A 20,715-nucleotide genomic window follows, 5' to 3' on the forward strand; every position below is an offset into this window, starting at 1 on the left:
TTATAATAACCATAATAAATAGATATTGAACTGACAGCCTAACTTGAGAAATTAGAAAGATGATAATTAAACAAACCAAGAAAAGTAGGAGAAATACATAAACATAATGTCAACTGATTCCTAGAATGTCAACGTTCACTCTTGTCGTCTCCTGTTTGACCACTTCCAATTTGCCTTGATTCATGGACCTAACATTTCAGGTTCCTATGCAATATCGCTCTTTACAGCATCGAACCCTGCTTCCATCACCAGTCCCATCCACAACTGGGTGTTGTTTTTGCTTTGGCTCCATCCCTTCATTCTTTCTGGAGTTATTTCTCTACTGATCCGGTAGCATATTGGGCACCTACTGACCTGGGGAGTTCATCTTTCAGTGTCCTATCTTTTTGCCTTTTCATACTGTTCATGGGGTTCTCAAGGTAAGAATACTGAAGTGGTTTGCCATTCCCTTCTCCAGTGGACCACATTCTGTCAGCAAATTTGGAAAACTCAGCAGTGGCCACAGGACTGGAAAAGGTCCGTTTTCATTCCAACCCCAAAAAAGGCAATGCCAAAGAATGCTCAAACTACCACACAATTGCACTCATCTCACACGCTAGTAAAGTAATGCTCACAATTCTCCAAGCCAGGCTTCAGCAATATTTGAACCATGAACTTCCAGATGTTCAATCTGGTTTTAGAAAAGGCAGAGGAACCAGAGATCAAATTGCCAACATCCACTGGATGATGTAAAAAGCAAGAGAGTTCCAGAAAAACATCTATTTCTGCTTTCTTGACTATGCCAAAGCCTTTGACTGTGTGGATCACAATAAACTGTGGAAAACTCTAAAAGAGATGGGAATACCAGACCACGTGACCTGCCTCTTGAGAAACCTATATGCAGGTCAGGAAGCAACAGTTAGAACTAGACATGGAATAACAGACTGGTTCCAAATAGGAAAAGGAGTACGTCAAGGCTGTATATTGTCATCGTGCTTACGCAAGTTACATGCAGAGTACATCATGAGACACGATGGGCTGGAGGAAGCACACACTGGAATCAAGATTGCCGGGAGAAATATCAATAACCTCAGATATGCAGATGACACTAACCTCATGGCAGAAAGTGAAGAACTAAAGAGCCTCCTGATGAAAGTGAAAGAGAAGAGTGAAAAAGTTGGCTTAAAGCTCAACATTCAGAAAACGAAGATCATGGCATCCAGTCCCATCACTTCATGGCAAATAGATGGGGAAAGAGTGGAAACAGTGGCTGACTTTATTTTTCTGGGCTCCAAAATCACTGCAGATGGTGACTGCAGCCATGAAATTAAAAGACGCTTACTCCTTGGAAGGAAAGTTATGACCAACCTAGATAGCATATTCAAAAGCAGAGACATTACTTTGCCAACATAGGTCCTTCTAGTCAAAGCTATGGTTTTTCCAGTGGTCATGTATGGATGTGAGAGTTGGACTATGAAGAAAGCTGAGCACCAAAGAATTGATGCTTTTGAACTGTGGTGTTGGAGAAGACTCTTGAGAGTCCCTTGGACTGCAAGGAGATCCAACCAGTCCATCCTAAAGGAGATCAGTCCTGGGTGTTCATTGGAAGGACTGATTTTGAAGCTGAAACTCCAATACTTTGGCCACCTGATGCGAAGAGCTGACTCATTTGAAAGGCCCTGATGCTGGGAAAGATTGAGGGCAGGAGGAGAAGGGGACGACAGAGGATGAGATGGTTGGATGGCATCACCAACTCGATGCACATGGGTTTGGGTAGACTCCAGGAGTTGGTAATAGACAGGGAGGCCTGGCATGCTGCAGTTCATGGGGTCGCAAAGAGTCGGACTGAGCAACTGAACTGAACTGAATGTCAACTGAAAACTGAAAAAAACAGTGGATTTAATAAACCAATTCAAAAGCAGATTTAAAAGTTTACTAACACACAAATGTTCTGACAAATCATTTTTAAAAGAAAATACAATCTTACTATCAATGCAAATTTAAACACATATAAAACATACATATATGTGCATACATATGTATAAGTATTTTCCTCATACAGAAATCAGAATGAAAGGAACTGAATTCAACTGTTAATAAGAATTATCTCCAGCTGAAAGGAGTTAATGTGCTTTTTAAATCTTTTTTATATTTTCTATATGTTCCAAATATCTTTTACAGGCAAAAACCACATGCCTTTTTTAAAGTAGAAAAATGAGTCTATGCAACCCACAAAATATTGTCCATGAGGTGATTCAATAATAATAATCCAAGTAACTGTTGCCTGGGAGATAGGTACTTAAAGGCAAGCTACAGAAAGAAGTTCCCCAATGCTGAGCTGCAATGAAATCATTCTCATGCTGACAGAAGTAGATTTTTCCCAGCACAGTGTGAAGCCATTCTTGCCCTCTTCCCAGCGCACACTGTAAGATTAGCTGGTGGTCACAGTCACACAGAGGCACCAACAAAGCGGGTTCACAGCAGAGAGACAGCAGCAGCGAGAGACAGCTGTTGCCGAAGCTAAGAAACAGAAGCAAGGTCTTCCGCGCCGGGGTCCCCATCCAGGGCACAGCAGAGAGGCGTGGTGGGGACGGGCGAGCCCGCACGGGCAGACCCAGGGCAGCCCAGCACCGGACGCGGGGCGGCAGTCAGCGCCAGCCCTGAGCGGTTCCCCGGGCCCGTCTCAGCAGTGGGCTGGAACGACCCAAAGCTGGAACTGCACGCGCACCAGAGCGGGGTGGGAGCAGAGGTGGAGGAACTCCCCGTGAAGCTCAGCGCCCACCCGGGGAGGACCCGCCTCGACCGCCTGTTAGCGCGGGGACTTCCGGTCAAGCACTTAGAGTTTCCCGTCTCAAGATGTTCCTCATCTGTGAAACGTGAACAGTCAGAGCTCTGACTCCATAGGTTTTTTTGTTAGGATCAAATTTATTAAAATAGGAAAGAGCGTTTAGAACAATGCATAAAACACACTAAGTATTTAAATATTAGAAACTGCTATTCTGTTTAGATCTTGACTTTTAGCACATCCTTTACATTTACTTTTATGCATATTTCCCAAAGTACACAATACATCAGTTCAGTAGTGCATACATACACTTAACTGAAGTACATCCTTATTGTACATGGAATGTGTAATCAAAACAGGAGAATAGATTTCAGAGGCCCCTCACATGGAGAGCGGGGAAACATCCCACCTGCTGAATTTTTTCTTATAGTGTCTGTTCCTTCTAAAATGGATGAGCATGTTTAAATTCTGAAAGTTTAATTGCTAAGTGTGAGTTTAATCACTTAATCACTTCACAAGTGACAAACTCCTTTCAAGGAAAAACAAGCACGTCTTCCTTAGAGTATTCCTAACTTCACCCCCTACAGCAAGGAGATCAAACCAGTCAATCCTAAAGGAAATCAACCCTGAATATTCATTGGAAGGACTGATGCTGAAGCTGAAGCTCCAGTACTTAGGCTACCTGATGCGAAGAACTTACTCATTAGAAAAGGCCCTGATGCTGGGAAAGACTGTGAGCAGGAAAAGAGGGCCACAGAGGATGAGATGGTTGGATGGCCTCACTGACTTAATGGACACGAGTTCCAGCAAACTCCGAGAGATAGTGAAGGATTGGGAAGCCTGGTACACTGTAGTCCATTGGATCTCAAAGAGCTGGACATGACTTAGCAAATGAAAAACAAAAACAACCCTCCTACTGAGCTTCCCAGGTGATTCAGTGATTAAATAAAAAATTTGCTTGCCAATGCAAGAGATGTGGTTCTGTCCCTAGGTCAGGATGATCCTCTGGAGAAACAAATGGCAACTCACTCCACTATTCTCCCTGAAAATTCCCATGGACAGAGGAGCCTAGTGCGTTACAGACAACGGGGCTGTAGAAGAGTGGGACACAACTTAGTGAGTAAACCACCACCCTCCTATTACCACCACCACTAGTGCAGGCTGGACTTAGTAACTCACTTCCTAAAAACAGAATATGGAAAGGGCAAAATACAAACTTCACACCTGAGAGACCTAGCAGGTTCCATCCCATCCAAGTGGTCAACGTCAACATGAGCACTGACAAGTCATGTTGATATCCTGCACCCTGATAGGATGTCAAGAGGACACACGGCCTCTACGGAATTCATCCAGAAGCATCATAACCCCAGTTTAACACACAAGAAATATCAGTAACCCAAACTGAGAGACAGTCTTACAATGCCTACCCAACACTGCTCAAAACTGGCAAGGTCATGAAAAACAAGAAAAATGAAAGCCTACACAGACCAGAAAAGACTAAAGAAACACGATGATTAAGTGCAATGTGGGATCCTGGATTGAATTCTGCAACAGACCAAGAATATGAATGAAAAAGTTGGTGAAATCAGTGTAAAGTCTGCAATTTAGTTAATAACAATGTCCTAAAATTCATCTCTCAGTTTTGACAATACTACAATAGCTATATGAGATATTAACATCTGGAGAAACTGGTAAAGGGTATACAGGAACTCTCTGCTCTCACTCTGCAGTTTTTGTGCAAACTGAGAATTAGTCCCAAAGAAAAAAGTGTTTTACAAATATTAACATATTATGTATGTTAATTTATATTAACTTGTGGACACAGAGGGAGAAGGAGAGGGTGGGACCCATTGAAAGAGTAGCGTGAAACATACGCACGACCATGTGTAGACAGACAGCAGTGGGGATTTGCTGTATGACACAAGGGCTCAATCTAGTGCTCTGTGACACCCAGAGGGGTGGGACAGGGTGGGAGACGGGACGGAGGTTTGAGAGGCAGGGGACATATATGTACCTGTGGTCAATTCATGCTGATGTACGCCAGAAACCATATTTACACAATATTGTAAAGCAATTATCTTCCAACTAAATAAATTGTCAAAAAATCTGAGTAAATTAAAAAACAATAAATGTATTAAAATATGGTATAAAGCCTTCTAGGTCTGGATGGTATTACAATGTCTAGATCAGATTTTGGGTGCATGTCAACAGCAGAATAAACTATTAAATATCCTACATCTAAATTGGACAAACTAGATAATTACATTAAGGGGGCTTACTTATGCCTGAATTCACTTGTAAACAAGCACAATCTGGCTTGAATAAAGGATTTTTTTTTTAAATCTTTAGTGTTAAATCCAATTAGCCAATTGTGATAATATAAAATAATCTGGGACTTTGGGCAATCAATAACCATTTCAATTGAACTTTCAATGTGTTTTAGCATTCCATCAAAGTTTTCCATAGTTTTTATGCTCCCCTGATTTTACTGTAAAATTGCTTCTGAATTTTAAACTGTGTGTTAATAGCATGGTGAGACATTTCAAAGTAAATGAAAAAGTGCTCTGTATCCAGCAGTGTGAACTTTAAGTAGAAATAGTGGAGTCCTAAGAGTCACGGGAAAATTTTATGACACTAGAAGTGTTATTTGAATATTGTCTATAAATAGCTATAAAGGACTGATATACTGTGATATTTGAGACTCTTAAAATTGTGACATTTTTAACTAGAAAATTTGAAATGTTTGAGAAGAAATAAATACTTCATTGTGATTCAATCTTTCTGCCTTGATTTAAGAGAGCTACATTCTATTAAAAGTAATAATAGCCATTTCCCCTCCATTCCATTTCTCCCTTCCCTTTTCTATGACTCTCCTAATCAACTGTATTTCAATGTAGCTTCCAGGTTTTGTTCTTTATCTGCTGGCAGGTATACACAGGGCATAAAAACAATATTACAACTCCAATGAAATCTTTTTTATAGTCAACTTAGCTGAAATTGTTCCGAGTTGGGTGGTAGGGCCTGGAATCTCAGTTGATTTATTTTAAGGCTTACAGTGCTCCATGCCCCTTTTCAGGGCAGGGTTTTGCATTCAACAGCCTAAAATATTGCAATGAGTTTAGTGGGTATGAATTCTACTCTGCCACATTTGTATAAGAAAAATCATGCTATTTTTATTTTTCTAGATAGAATTCAAACTGACTCTAAGCATTCCCCGATTGAACAGGCACATATTCCAATGCTGAAGTTGCCGGAACCTTTCCTTCTCAGATGTCACTGGGGCTCAATCACCAAAAAAGAAGCCGTGACAGGTTATGCACAGGCCAGACTCAAACTCCGGAAAGATCTCTGGTTTTCACTGACCCCAGTTACTGCTGTCAGGAAGAAGAAAATATTCCTCTACCCTTCTAGCTGGCCAAAGAAGTAAGCTGATGTGAGATAAATTAACAGGAGAATATTCAATTTAATTTTGTATGTACAGGAACACCACACACATGAGAGATTTGGAGACAGAAAGTTAACATAAGGTGTATGTGCCATTCTGAGCACAGGAATAGGATGCGGCTGGGGACTTCCAAGGAGAGGAAGGTCACTTACAGGACGACAAGCACAGCTGACGTCTAGTAATTCGATGTTCACCTGCCATATAGATGAGGCCACTCAGATAAAATTTACCTCTGGTCATTACTCTTTCTCTAGGAAAAGTCCCCAATTTAAATTATTCTAGGTATTTAAAGGAGAGACAGAAAGTAGTTTCTCCTGAACCTAGAGAGTCTAAACTGCCTTAAACTCAAAATACTGAAGTGAAAGTCGCTCAGTCGTGTCCGACTCTTTGCAACCACAGGCTGCACTATAGCCCACCAGGCTCCCCTGTCCATGGGATTCTCCAGGCAAGAACACTGGAGAGGGGAGCCATTCCCTTCCCCAGGGGATCTTCCCAACCCAGGGACCAAACCCAGGTCTCCCCCATTGCAGGCAGATTCTTTACCGTCTGAGCCACCAGGGAAGCCCAGGCTCAAAATAACCCTCGTACAAAAGTGGCACATTTGGGGGAGGCTCGTGCTGACCCTCAGCACTGCTTTCTAACGCTCACTTGTCCGAGCCACTGTGGTCTGTTGTACAGGCAGCTGCGCTACGTTAGGACCAAGCGCCAGTGGAGGGGCCTTCACCCCAGGTACAAAGCGCCGTCCAGTCACCCCTCACAGAGGCTCCTGTGCGGCTCTGGGACTCTGCCGGACAGGATCCGGGCAGCAGTGTGCTGGAGCTGGCCCGAACAAACTTACAGGAACTAACAGTTAGCTTTTCGGGAATTTTGCAAGCAGGTTGCTAAACATGAATGTTGTTGTTTTGTCACTAAGGCATATCCGACTCTTGCGACCCCATGGGCTGTAGCCTGCCAGGCTGCTTCTGTCCATGAGATTCCCCAGGGAGCATACTGGAGTGGGTTGCCACTTCCTTCTCCAGAGGATCTTCATGACCCCAGGGATCGAGCCCATGGTTCTCCTGCATCAGCAGGCTGGGTCTTTACCACTGAGCTACCAGGGAATCCCAACATGCATGTCACTGAAAATTAAACAATACAAACTTTACGTTAAAAACAAAGGTAGTAAATACACAAAGATCATCAGTACCTAATATTTTATTATACTTCACTTTTATTTAAGCAAAGTTTACTTATGTCTATTTTATCTGTACAATGCAAATATTACATGAGAGCAAGCTACTTCACTTCTCTTCCCAACTCCTCATTCGGTGTCCTCACGTCAGAGATTTGAAACTGAAGACGGCAGGAGGATTTACGAATGGTACAAATCAGAACTCCCTGAACCTTGTGGATCTCTAGACTTAAGAAAGTGGCAGAAGGAAAACACGCTGACCATGCAGACTATGCCTGGGCGTGCCGCGCCTGTAGCCGTCACATTGTGAAGAACACACACACACACTGCACAGAAGAAAAAGACACGGCAGCAGTCAAGGAAGCTTCCTTCCAGTTCCCAAACTACCATTCAGCTCAGCAAAGCAGCTGCTCAAGTCCTTGATAAACCGGTGAAGTACATCACGGCTTCAGCTTTTCACTTCCATATTTTGAAAAACATCACTCAACATTCATATCAGAACTAAACTTCTTGGTCATTTACAATCATAATTTGTCTACAGATACAAGAGTTCACCAAAAACTAATGAAACGTTCTGTGAGATTCAACTGGTCATATGGAATTTACAACAAAGTGTATTGTACATTTTCTTTTTATTAATATATCGGGCGCTACATATACTTTATGTTAGTAAAGTCTATATGAGCTCATCCAGTCCTATTTTGCCCACATGGCTCTACAAGGAGCCGATGGTCACGTTCTTACCAGCACACCACTGGGTGCAGGACCTCTTAGCACAGAACAGCCAACTCCCTCCTACCCGTCTTTGACCCAAGTCACATGGAATGTTTCTGAAACACTCTGATTCCAGCATTTTTCTACCCATCCCCCAGAAACATTCCTCTCCCCTAAATCTCTCTTCAGAACCATCCTGCATAATTTCCCGTCTGTGGAAATGTAGACACAAGACTGTGGTCTTTCTTCTTAGAGGTAAAGACGGGGAAATGGATGTTCAAACTTGTCAGGTTGCCTTGATTTTAATTTTTAAGTTTTGGGGGTTTGGTTTTGATTTACTCATCCTAACTTACCCTGTTTGCATAGGATATTAAAGAGTTATCCAAAAATCTAATCACCTAGCATGGTCAGCTTGTGTAAGAGCCTTTAGAAGGCATGGTGATTTTCTCTCTCCCTCCTCTCCATTCTCCTCTTCTCTCTGTTGCTCCACAGGCTTATTGGTATCCTAATTAAACTGTTGAAACTGGAATATATATACCCTGGGTACCTAGACAGAAAAGGTTAGATTCTCTGCCATAATGACTTGAGAAAACTGAGCCCTGATCACCAAAATACCACATCAGCATAGTGCGGGAGCTAAGACAACATCTATTAAAAATTACAGATCCATGTTTTTGAAAAATGTTACTGGGTACCCTATTTTTAAAAGGTAGATTAAACCATCAATAAAGTTGACATTGAAGTCATTCCCTTTAAAGGCATATTTTAAATGTAATCAAAGCAACCAGTCCTTTACAGACTCTGGTAAAACACCTGAGCAATTCTAATGTAATAACTGGGGTGGCCCTCCAGGGCTGAAATACCCCAGTCTGTGTATAAGAGAGCAGAACCAGAAAAATTCCAGAATAGGATTCAGTTAGCACATACCAGTATGAAATGATGCCATGATGTCAGCAAGTCAATGTACTGAAATTTTAAGTTAAATCAGTGTTTTGGTAGTCCTATAAGCAAAACCAACCAAACCCATTTTTTTTTTCATTTTCCACCAGCCACTATGTCTTGGAGCTCCAGTTTGCATAGCAAGGGCGTATTTATATGGCCACTCCCAAAGGGCCATTTCTAAAAGTGAGCATTTCAAGATGATATCAAGATAATGTCGTTATTCTCTTCATTAAAAGACCATATTAAAGCAATTGCATAGATAATGTTTTAAAAAACAAATTTAGCTGATTGTGTTAGCAAAGAATTGTAACATTAGCTCTCTATTTCTTAGAAGCAGATAAAAAAGGTGGGGGGTGGACTATAATTGCTTTAGGCTTCCTAGGTGGCGCCTGGGGTACAGAGTATTCCTGTCAATACAGGAGACTCAAGAGACATGGGTTCGATCCCTGGGTTGCGAAGACCCCCTGAAGTAGGAAATGGCAACCCACTACAGTATTCTTGCCTGGCAAATTCCATGACAGAGGAGCCTGGAGGGCTACAGTCCATGGAGTTGCAAAGAGTCAGACACGACTGAGTGCACATAACTGCTTTATAATATGTGTGACTTTCTGCTATGAAACATGAATCAGCCATATGGATACACATATCCCCTTCCTCTTGAGCCTCCCTCCTAACCCCAAAACCCACCCTTCTAGATCATCACAACAATCCCTTGTGAACCAAATACAGCGGGGTATATGACTTTCCTTTATCTGTGGATGGGAGTCAGGAAAGAGAGGACGGCGGGGCTACAAGAGCTTATGCGTATGTGCATACTTGTGTTTCTCCTACCACACCAGCAACTGCATTCTCCCCACTTGATTCCAAGCCTCATTAACTGATTTTCTCATTCATCTCAAATTGCTATATTTATCATAATAGTTTATCCCAGCTGAGGTATTCTCCTTATGGGGAAAATAAAGGCCCTGATCTTTGTCACTGGCATGTGGAAAGTATAAGATGCAGGCTGTAAAATGCAATTTCTGAGTCAGTGCCTACCATAAGACAGCTCAGCTACATAAACAAAGCTGACTGGGACAACACCAGCCATGCACCCAAACTATTTATTTAGACAGGATCAGAGCAGACACACCGAGTGTGGTTAGAGAACAGCTGCTTCTCAAAAGGCTCTATTTAGCAATCAAAGACTCACCTAGTTAGGCTACAGAACATTTCTCATCACCAAATCTCATCACTATACATGAGCAGTACAGCACAGCTGAGTAGTGAGTTCCGTTTTCTGCCAAGACTGAATTAATGTTTTTAATATTCAAATTTGATTTTTCATTACACAGAGGCAGGCTTCACAATAGAGACCTTGACCTCTCTAACACAAGCATATCAATTCCTCTCAGAGCTTAACTTAGCTTAACTTCGGAGAGACTGCTTCAAGTTTAATATCCTTGGAAAATTACCAGAATGAATAAGACCAGACATTAATTCCTCCCTAAAGTGTTGAATTTTGGAACCTGCCTATAGTCTGTAGATATTTACACCCTTGGTTCATCAAACGGATAATAAATACAAGGTTGAAACAAAAATCTAACTCCTGTGCTCCACTCTCATTATATATCCTGAACACAGATGCCTGCTCAGATAACAGGTCTGTCATGAAGGCTGTGAACGGCAAGGTGAACACTGCACTATTTTAAAATACCTTCAATCATAAGAGACTTGAACATTATGTATGATTTTTAGGGGAGTTGCAGAGAGCGCATCAAAACTCATTTGCATGCATAGCTTCCAGACCTCAAAGCGGGGATGTTATCAGCTGTCAATCAACAGGTATTTATTGAATCCCTGATAGTCTCTTAGAAAGCTGCTAGGTTCTGTGGAAAATCCAGAAGCAATAGAAACAAATAACATTTACTCACAAAGAGTTGATATTTGGGTACAAGAGATAAGATACATAAAATCATCAATAAATCAAAATGCTTATTATCAGGTTATCAGCAAGAGAGTTCATCACCCTGGCTGCATAGCTCAGAGGATCCTGAAATTACGGCTATCGCAGGCAGCCAGAACCCTGGGAGAGTATATCAATAACTCGGCATCAACCAAACCAGAGTGGTGCCTGTTTCAAACCTGGGTAGACAAAGCAATTCACAAGAATTGTCTAAGCCCCAATATTTCAATAGCTTCTCCGTCTTCACCAAAGTTCAGCTTCTTTCTTTGATAATAAAGGCCACAGTTTTCTTTAGAGAACCTTCTTCCATTCTCATTTTATGAGTAAGTTTAGAATGCCCCTGGAGAGTCTAAGCTTTCCAAACTTTATACAGCAGCAGGACTGAATTCTTCTAAGAGGAATTTGAGGACATGGGGGAGATATTAAAAATCAATTTGTTGAGTCTAGAGAAATAACAAAAGATGAAAAAGGGAAGTCATTACTAGATGTTCCATCATCAGAAGCTATGGAGGAGAGATGGTTAGGTAACAGGAAAAGGAGCAGACTCGAAAGCTGTCTGCCCTTCACCCCAAATCTCTTTGAATATAAGACACTTCGAAGATTAAGCTTTTGTAACATTAGCCACCTGCAGCTTTAAATCATTAAAGTTCCACAGCTGTGCTAAATATTATACAAGAGACACAAGAACGAGTAACACGTGCAACAGGAGGAGAGGCAGGCGGCGTGGAGAAAGACACCAACGTTGAGTCACCGTTTTTCTAGGGATAAAACCGTGAGTTAGGCACACTCGGGATTTCACTCACTGCCTCCAGGATGCGACGTGCCCACACCACTCCCGTCAGCAGATGAAAGAAGTGACTCTCAGAGAAGAGGAAGTCACGGGCCTCAGCCAGCGAGGTCTCCAACCTGGGAGCTGGAGAAGAGACACAAGTGAGGGAAGATCAGCCTCCACAGCAGAGATGCAGACGGGGGGAGGCGGGCCTGCGAGGATGCGGGCAGTCAGCTGCTGAGTGGCGGGCGGCTCTGCACGGACTTCTGATTCTGGCCCCCAAAAGAAAAGCTCACGCCCACCGTGTGTGTCACGGTTCACGAGGCTCACAGGTCAGAGAAGAAAGGCTTTTGTCTCGTTTTTTTTTTTTTTTTTTTTAAGGTACAGCCAGGCTTATCTTCTCCTGAAGGAGTATTGTTCACACTTTACCAACTGTTGTCTGTTAGTCTCTCTCTTGTTAAAAAACAAAATCCATTGAGCAAATCTGAAGATCGAACTGGCTCTATTCAACAGTTCATGGTTTAGCCAACGTCCCATCAAGCAAGGAGAAGTGTGTTCCAAGGAGCCACACCAAGTGAAAGGTTTATCTTCCGTCTGGTTTGGTCTTGGGTTTCCTTTGTTTACTGTAAAGTTACTTGGTAAGTGGCGTGGCCACCTCTGTTGCCAATGCCTTTGGAAGAACAATAATTTTATTACGACTCTAGGACCTGAAGAGGTTTGCTACTTGAAGCCAGGTACCAGCTGAAGTTAAGGTCCAACCTGCCCAGGGAGCTAGCGGGTAAGGGCCCTCTCTTCCCTAAATGATTACATTTCAAACAGATGGTTTCCACATCCCAAGGAAACATTCCTGAGTTTTAAAACTGGCAGGAGGCTTATTTAGCTTTAAAAAGATTTTCATACCAATAAAAAGGGTTTTCAAAGGCAGAAAATGGGTGGAACAAGGAAGTCACAAACAAAAGAAAGGATTATTTCAGATAAGGTCAGCTGCTATTGAAGGAAGTTCCTGGGGTCTATCAGGCAGATGACCTCACTAGTGTTGATCAGGAAATTCCCAACCTACTGGTTTAAAATTCTGCTTGTGGGAGAAGCTGAAATTGCAATTAGCTTTGATATTAAGTTTTGGTTTGCTAAAGTGGGGTTTAGCACAAGTGACTCCATCCTGAGCCTGTCTCTGTTGACCTAATACAAATAGACTGCCAGATATTAATACTTCCTTAGCAAAGACGGGTTTATCCTGGATCAGCCAAGAATTGCAATTTGGGGCTGGCAGCCATGGTGAGCCAAGGGCAAGCCCCCCACAGCAAGGAAAGAAGAAAGCTTTTATAAGGAAATAAAAGGAAGTCAGGAGAGTACAGTAAACAGAGTCCATAGTTTTTATTTGCTCACCAGGAAGAGCCTTTCTTCTTCCTGTTAGTTCCTGCCGTTTGCGGGGAGAGCTCCCCTTTAAGGCCTCTGTTTATTAATTTTTTACATTTTTTAACACTGTACCCTCCCCCAGCCTATTCTTCCGTCTTCGCTCCTTGGCTCAGTCACCCCGTCTCTCCTCCGTCAGTCCTGACCTCTGTCTCTCTCTATATACACACACGCTTCTTTCCCGCCCCTGTGCCTTCTCGTTCCTCGCTCCTTCTCTCCCCTATTAGTCCCTCTGTTTTTCTCGTTTTGCCTTGCTCTACCTAACTCTGTATGTGTGTGTGCCTCTGTGTCTGTCTGTCTATCGGCTTCCTCCTCCTCTTTTTAAGTAAGCCGGAACCAGCTCCTTCCTGACGCTGTTAAACATGGGAGCAAACAACAGGAGGGGAGGCCAGAGTATTCCAAGCGAGTCTGTGCGCGCATGCTCAGTCAGTCATGGCCGACCCTTTGCGACCCCAGGGACTGTAGCCTGCCAGGCTCCTCTGTCCACAGGATTTCCCAGGCAGGAATACTGGAGCGGGGTGCCAAGCCCTCCTCCTGGTGATCTTCCTGCCCCAAGGACTGAACCCTCGTCTCCTGCGTCGGCAGATGGTTCTTTACCACCAAGCCCTCCTCCTGGCGATCTTCCTGCCCCAAGGACTGAACCCTCGTCTCCTGTGTTTCCTGCATCGGCAGATGGTTCTTTACCACCAAGCCCTCCTCCTGGTGATCTTCCTGCCCCGAGGACTGAACCCTCGTCTCCTGCGTCTCCTGCATCGGCAGATGGTTCTTTACCACCAGCACGACCTTTCCATCTACCTAAACCCAAGACATGTCCCTGGAAGGGGAGCAGACTTTCTAACCCTAAAGTATGCCTATTTGGCATAAGGATTATTTCAGGCTGATTATTTTTAAGAAATAGCAGACACAGAAGAATCTTTGAAAACCAAGTAGAAATTACTCTTTTGTAAGAGACATCTTGTAAGGGGAAGACTGAAGACAAAAGGAGACGGGGATGGCAGAGGATGAGATGGTTAGACAGCATCACCTCTCAATAGACATGAATTTGAGCAAATTTGGGAGAGATGTAGAGGACAGAGGAGGAGCTTCATGCTGCAGCTCATGGAGCTGCAAACAGCTGGACACGATTTAGTTACTAGACAACAACAGAGACATTTACATATATGAGAATCCTCCATTTGAAAGGATCTCTAAAAGAAAGAGGAAGATGCTCTAAATCTTTAGAAACTCATCAATGGAGAAGGCAAGGACTTAAATCTGCATAACAACCTTGCCCTTGTTTACTGGGCTTTTCCTCGTCACCCCCCATAGCTGTCCCACCCCCAGCTCCAACATCTTCCTTTGACTTTAGCTGGAGATAAGGTGGTTGGGCCATTTGTGGGGGTTACTCAGTTTTCCTGGGTATCTCCCATGTATACAGAAGGTGTGCATGATATTAAACTTCTGTTCTTTTTCCTGTTAATCTGTCTTTTATTACAGGGAGGTCTCAGTGAGGAACCAAGAAGGGTACGGGGAAAACAATTTTTCTTGCCATTCATCCTATCGAGATGATTGCCTCAAGCCAACTTGAGCTCCATCTTCTCATTTCCAATATCACAGAGAGGAAAAAAGAAAAATTTGAAAAAAAAAAAAAAAAAACACTGGCATGAAGATAATTTGGAAAATAAATGAAGGTCTAAATGCCCACCTGAGGTGATGCTAGTGGTAAAGAGCCTGCCTGCCCAATGCAGGAGCTGCAGGAGACATGGGTTCCATCCCTGGATGGCAAAGGTGCCCTGGAGGAGGGCCTAGCAACCCATTCCCGTATTCTTGCCTGGAGAATGCTATGGACAGAGGAGCCTGGTGGGCTGCAGTCCATGGGGTCGCAAAGAGTTGGGCATGACTGAAGAGACTTAGCATGCACACACTTTCTAGATAAAAGGAATAATTAACAAGACAAAGCACAAATTTCAACCAAGCTTCTACATCTTCTTTCCTGTGTGTGCAGTAAGAATCTTCACTTGAACTTTAAAGAACCAAGGGAGAAAAACTGTGCAATTCTTATTTTAAACTTTTCAGGCCAAATACTCTAAGCAAATACATTCATTTGCAATTCATTAAGAGGAAACAATTTGGAAAGACAGGCTAGTTTTACATAATGTGGTTAATTACATATTCAAGTTTTTATTTGTTTGCACTATGATAAAAATCTTTCTTTCAAAGAAACAAATTAAAAAGGAACCATCATTTGCATGATATCTAATTTCTGATTTTTAATCTGTTGTTACCAAAGAGCTAATATTTCCATTTCTCATATTTAATTCTAACAGATAGCAGCATCCTTGCTACAAAGCATCCTCAAAGATTAGGAAAAGTCCCTGCAAATATCAGATCAATTACAAGAATACTCTGATTAGATGTCATTAGAATCGTATTACCATTCACCAAAGGGTATTCTGGGCAAGTACTTGCAGTGGGGCAGAAAATGAACTGGAACTGCTGAAGACTGACACCATTTGAAAACAGCCAATATGGTCTTTGAAGCCCAGGGTAAGAATTCTCTCTTCCCTGGAAGGGGACATGTTCTAAGCAACATCTCATTTGCTCTGGTCCAATCTAAGCAGAGATATGAGGACGTCAGACTAGAGCCAACAGAGATTCAAGCCTAACCCTACAATATCATCATGACAACTACTCTTTCAATAAAAGTCAACATTTTTTGGGTCATAGTTATAACATTTTTCTAACCAGAGTACCAATGAATGTCCTTGAGAAAAAGTTCTACCTGTAGCCCAAGACTTTTGCAATTTTAAAAGGCATTTCTGCAGTCATCTGAGGTTCATAACCTGCATTTTGGAGCAGTTTTACAACAAAGTACACATCCCGTGTGTTCTGCATCTATTAGAAAGTTTAACAAGCCTGACTCACCCTCCTTCCCTTCCCACCTCCTTCTGTTGCAGTAAGGGGGACCCCTGACAGGGCCTGAAACTGGGCTCCTGTCTAACACTCAGAAATGAATTGTCTGAGGAGACACATGTGCTGAGAAAGCAAGAGATTTTATTGGGAAGGGCGCCCGGGTGGAGAGCAGGAGGGTTCAGGGAACCCAGGAGGACCGCTCTGCCACGTGGCTCGAAGTCTCAGGTTTTATGGTGATGGGGTGAGTTTCCGGGTTGTCTTTAGCCAGTGATTCTGACTCAGAGTCCTTCCTGGCCGTGGACGCGTCGCTCAGCCAAGATGGATGCCAGAGAGAAGGATTCTGGGAGGTGGTCAGACATGCGGTGTCTCTTTTTGACCTTTCCCGAACTCTTCTGGTTGGTGGAGGCTTATTAGTTCTGTGTTCCTCACCAGGACCTCCTGTCATGAAGCAGCTCATGAGAATGGTCACTGCGGTGCCTGGCCAGGGCGGGCAGTTCCAGTCATTGTACTTCCCGTAACACTTCCCTTGTTACTCTGGCCTCCTTTCTTCCACAAAAATATATCGAGATCCAAATAGGAAAATAATATAAAGCAGTGTAATTGTTAATATACTTTTAAATTTTTCTATATATTATATTTTGACTTTTCCCCCCCAGTTTTCAACACCTGACAAAACCTTTCTGCCGGGGGGACAGGCCCCTCCCCCGGCTAGCTGATCCTTAGAGCAAAGGCCAGGCTAGAGCACTCCTCTCTCAAGTAAACCAGACCAGAGCCACACATCCCAGCAGGGAGTAACATGCCTCTGCCTAATTCACCCTGGGGCCAGATGCCAAGGAACCAGGACCACCCCTTCAGCGCAAAGCCCACTGAAATGATCCTCACCAGCCAGTCTACACTGTTTAATTTTCCCAGCTTTGTCTCTCCTGCAGAAATCCCAGTAACGGCCCTACCCTGGCTTTCCACTCCTGGTGGGTGGGTGGGTGGGTGGGTGGGTGGGTGTGGGTGTGTGTGTGGGTGTGTGTGTGTGTGTGTGTGTGTGTGTGTGTGTGTTCAGTCACTCGGTCATGACTCTTCACAACCCTATGGACTGTAGCCTGCCAGGCTCCTCCGTCTGTGGAATTTTCCAGGCAAGAATACTGGAGTGGGCTGCCATTTCCTTCTGCAGGGGATCTTCCTGATCAAACCTGCATCTCTTGCATCTCCCACATTGACAAGTAGATTCTTTACCACTGAGCCACCTGGGAAGCCTGTTCTGAAACCTGATAAAATTATGGAATTTCCTCTGTGAGCCTGGGTGGTGACATCTCCCCTGGAAACTAGGAGTATCACATACTTTTTTGTTATGACCCTCTCCTAAGTCAGAAAACTAAGATCATGGCATCCGGTCCCATTACTTCATGGCAAATAGATGGGGAAACAAGGAAAACAGTGGCTGACTTTATTTCTGGGGGCTCCAAAATCACTGCAGATGGTGACTGCAGCCATGAAATTAAAAGATGCTTACTCCCTGGAAGAAAAGTTATGACCAACCTAAACACCATATTAAAAAGTAGAGACATTACTTTGCCAACAAAGGTCTGTCTAGTCTAGGTTATGGGTTTTCCAGTGGTCATGTATGGATGTGAGAGATGGACTGTGAAGAAAGCTGAGCACCGAAGAATTGATGCTTTTGAACTGTGGTGTTGGAGAAGACTCTTGAGAGTCCCGTGGACTGCAAGGAGATCCATCCAGTCATCCTAAAGGAAATCAGTCCTGGGTGTTCATTGGAAGGACTGATGCTGAAGCTGAAGCTCCACTTCTTTGGCCACCTGATGCGAAGAGCTGACTCATTTGAAAAGACCCTAATGCTGGGAAAGATTGGGGGCAGGAGGAGAAGGAGACGACAGAGGATGAGATGTTGGATGGCATCACCGACTCAATGGACATGAGTTTGAGCAAGCTCCGGGAGTTGGTGATGGACAGGGAGGCCTGGTGTGCTGCACTCCATGGGGTCGCAAAGAGTCGGACACAACTGAGCGACTGGACTGAACTGAGTCTCCTCTGTGGGCACACCTGAGGGAGCGTCACGTAAAGGGGCACCAAGCAAGGAGCTAGTGAAGCACACGTTTTGGAGACAGAGCAACACTTGCTGCCACCAGAGTAAAACTACTTGAAAATGACATTGCCCAAGAGCAAAGAAGAATAACAAAGTGTAGAGGAAACTACAGGGAGAGCAAGGAAATTTAAGCAAGACGAAACTCTCTGAACCCTGGACTAGAACTGCACCCGGACTTGTAAAGTTGTGTTGACAGATTCTCTCCAAGGCCAGACCTTCATCAGCCTCTCCCGAGCTTCTTTAAATTAGGCCTGACTTTTGGGTTTTCGTGTTCCTCTCTGCATTTCCTGATTTTAGTAAAAGTCCTGCTAAGTCAGTTCAGCCAGAATTCCCCATCTGCCCAACCTGACCACACTGTCTCACCTCCCTCTCTCACCAGTCCTTCACCCTCCACCATCCTCCAGGCAAGGCCTGACCACCCTGGCCTGCCACAGAGAATCCCTCCCTCACCCCTTAGTCAAAGCTATGGCTTTTCCAGTAGTCATGTACAGATGTGAGAGTTGAACCATCAAGAAAGGAGTGTTGAAGAACTGATGCTTTCAAACTGTGATGTTGGAGAAAACTCTTGAGTCTCTTGAACTGCAAGGAGATCAAACCAGTCCATCCTAAAGGAGATCAACCCTGAATATTCACTGGAAGGACTGACGCTAAAGCTGAAGCTCCAATACTTTGGTCACCTGATGGGAAGAGCTGACTCACTGGAAAAGACCCTGATGCTGGGAAAGACTGAAGACAGGAGGAGAAGGAGACGACGGAGGGTGAAATGTTTGGATGGCATCACCTACTTGATGGACATGAATCAGAACAAACTCCAGGAGACAGCAGAAACAGAGGAGCCTGGCGTGCTGCAGTCCATAGAGCTGCAGAGTCGGACATGACTTAGAGGCTGAACCCCAACAACGAACAGCTCCCTCTCCCTAGCGCCTCCTCGTAGTGATTTTCCACACTGTCCCCACCCCTCTCCTGTGCTGTAAGCTCCCACTTTCCCACAGTGTATCTGGAGTTGAGTCCATCTTCCCTCCAAGACCCCTTTGCTGCAGTCCCCACCCCATCCCAGTCAGTCCCCTTCAATAATGTCTGATCATCGCTAACAAGTGTCATGAATATTATTTTTTATTTGACAATGTGCTCACAAATTACCCTCTTAACTCATGAACATATTTTAAGTTGTATTCATATTATTGGCAACTGAATTCTAATTAGTAAAGCATTTTGCTTTTACCAGATAAATTAATTTATTTCTGCATTTATTCAGTAAATCGATACCTCACCCCTAATATACTTTAGGCCCTATGTGGCAAAGAATGACAAAATTAATAACATATGATCCCTTGATGGGAGGAACACAGACAAATACTTGCTTCTGCAGTGTAAAGTGCTGCTCACGTTATAGATTTATGTCAAGAAGGATTTTACTGGGAATATTGAATTTTTTTCTGCTATTCAGTGGCTTAGTACTCTGAAGTAAAGAGGGAGGAAAGAAATTCCAGTAAGTCTGATCTATTGAATGGCCTCCTCAGTGGAATATACTCATCAACACCAGGGTAGAGCGGTTCCTTAAACTCACATCTTATCTCCTTCACGGGGACTTAATCCTTCCACCGAATCTGTTTTCTGTGCCCAGCAAGGCTATATCTCAGTCAGATCTCCCAGGTCTCAAGGATTCCTTTTCTCTCTAACAATACTTTGAATAGTTTTTTATACCATTAAAGGAAAATTTCATAGAACTGGGAAAATCATGAATCTCATACAGATATAAAATCAGCCTGCATTACAGATTTTATTTAATATTCATTGGCTAAATGAGCACACCAGGCAGATAAGCCAGTACAATGCAGAAGTCAAAGCAGCACAATATATAAGAAGTTAAACATTAAAACGAATTAAAAATGGGTACCAAAACTAGCTTGTACTGGGAATGGAGCAAAATTCATTTACACATCAATGGACAGGAATTATTTTGTATTGCTTAGGTTATTCACAACTTACAGAGTTGTAGACTAAATCCCATAAAATCAGAATCAGAAAGCACGAAAGGTTTGCTCCAGATAACGTACGATTTTCAGTAAGGAACAAATCTTTCCTATGGTGTGTTGTAAATGATGAACACCAATTTTAATGAAAATAACGAACTTCATCATTTATTAAGTGCTTATTTTGGTCAGGGGTCTTCCCAGGTGGCACCAGTGGTAAAGAACCCATCTGCCAATGCAGGAAATGTGAGTTCCATCCCCGAGTCGGGAAGATCTCCTGGAGGAGGGTATGGAAACCCACACCAGTCTTCTTGCCTGGAGACTCCATGCCAGAGGAGCCTGGTGGGCTACAGTCCATAGGGTCGCACAGAGTTGGACACGACCGAAGCAACTTAGCACACATTCACTGGTCTGTGCTGAACGTCTGACAAGGCATCACCTCACTGGATCTATGCAACTAAACCTTGGAAGAAATTACCCCCACTTCACAGATGGAGAAACTCAGGCTTAAGAAATCTCCAAGTCACGTCGTTAATGAGGGTGGGCTTTAGGAACTGAAAACAGACGCCCACTGTCCTCACCTGACGTTGGC

At 43.4% G+C, this 20,715-nt stretch overlaps 2 long non-coding RNA genes across 8 annotated transcripts in view; one reads left to right on the forward strand and one right to left on the reverse strand.

Annotated features, from left to right (window-relative positions):
- The window catches only part of LOC147359943 (uncharacterized), a 61,715-nt gene that overhangs the window by 19,538 nt on the left and 21,462 nt on the right, over positions 1-20,715 (reverse strand). For 2 of the 7 annotated variants that reach the window (XR_015138551.1, XR_015138561.1), the window contains exon 4: positions 16,177-16,493. This is a non-coding gene — a long non-coding RNA (uncharacterized LOC147359943). Of the gene's footprint in view, positions 1-2,879; positions 7,328-10,355; positions 11,425-11,784; positions 11,895-16,176; positions 16,598-20,715 lie in introns of those variants that run through there. The other 5 variants (XR_015138555.1, XR_015138550.1, XR_015138557.1 and 2 more) reach the window with 5 other exon arrangements.
- Positions 11,929-16,761, forward strand: LOC147359944 (uncharacterized). The gene is made up of 2 exons (XR_015138565.1): positions 11,929-12,082; positions 14,640-16,761. It is a non-coding gene; the product is annotated as an uncharacterized LOC147359944 (long non-coding RNA).

The sequence above is a fragment of the Bos grunniens genome, chromosome 13 (genome assembly GCF_055505025.1).
Source record: "Bos grunniens cultivar Pamir isolate PY7600 chromosome 13, Bosgru_T2T1.0, whole genome shotgun sequence".
In the NCBI taxonomy this organism is placed as follows: Eukaryota; Metazoa; Chordata; class Mammalia; order Artiodactyla; family Bovidae; genus Bos; species Bos grunniens.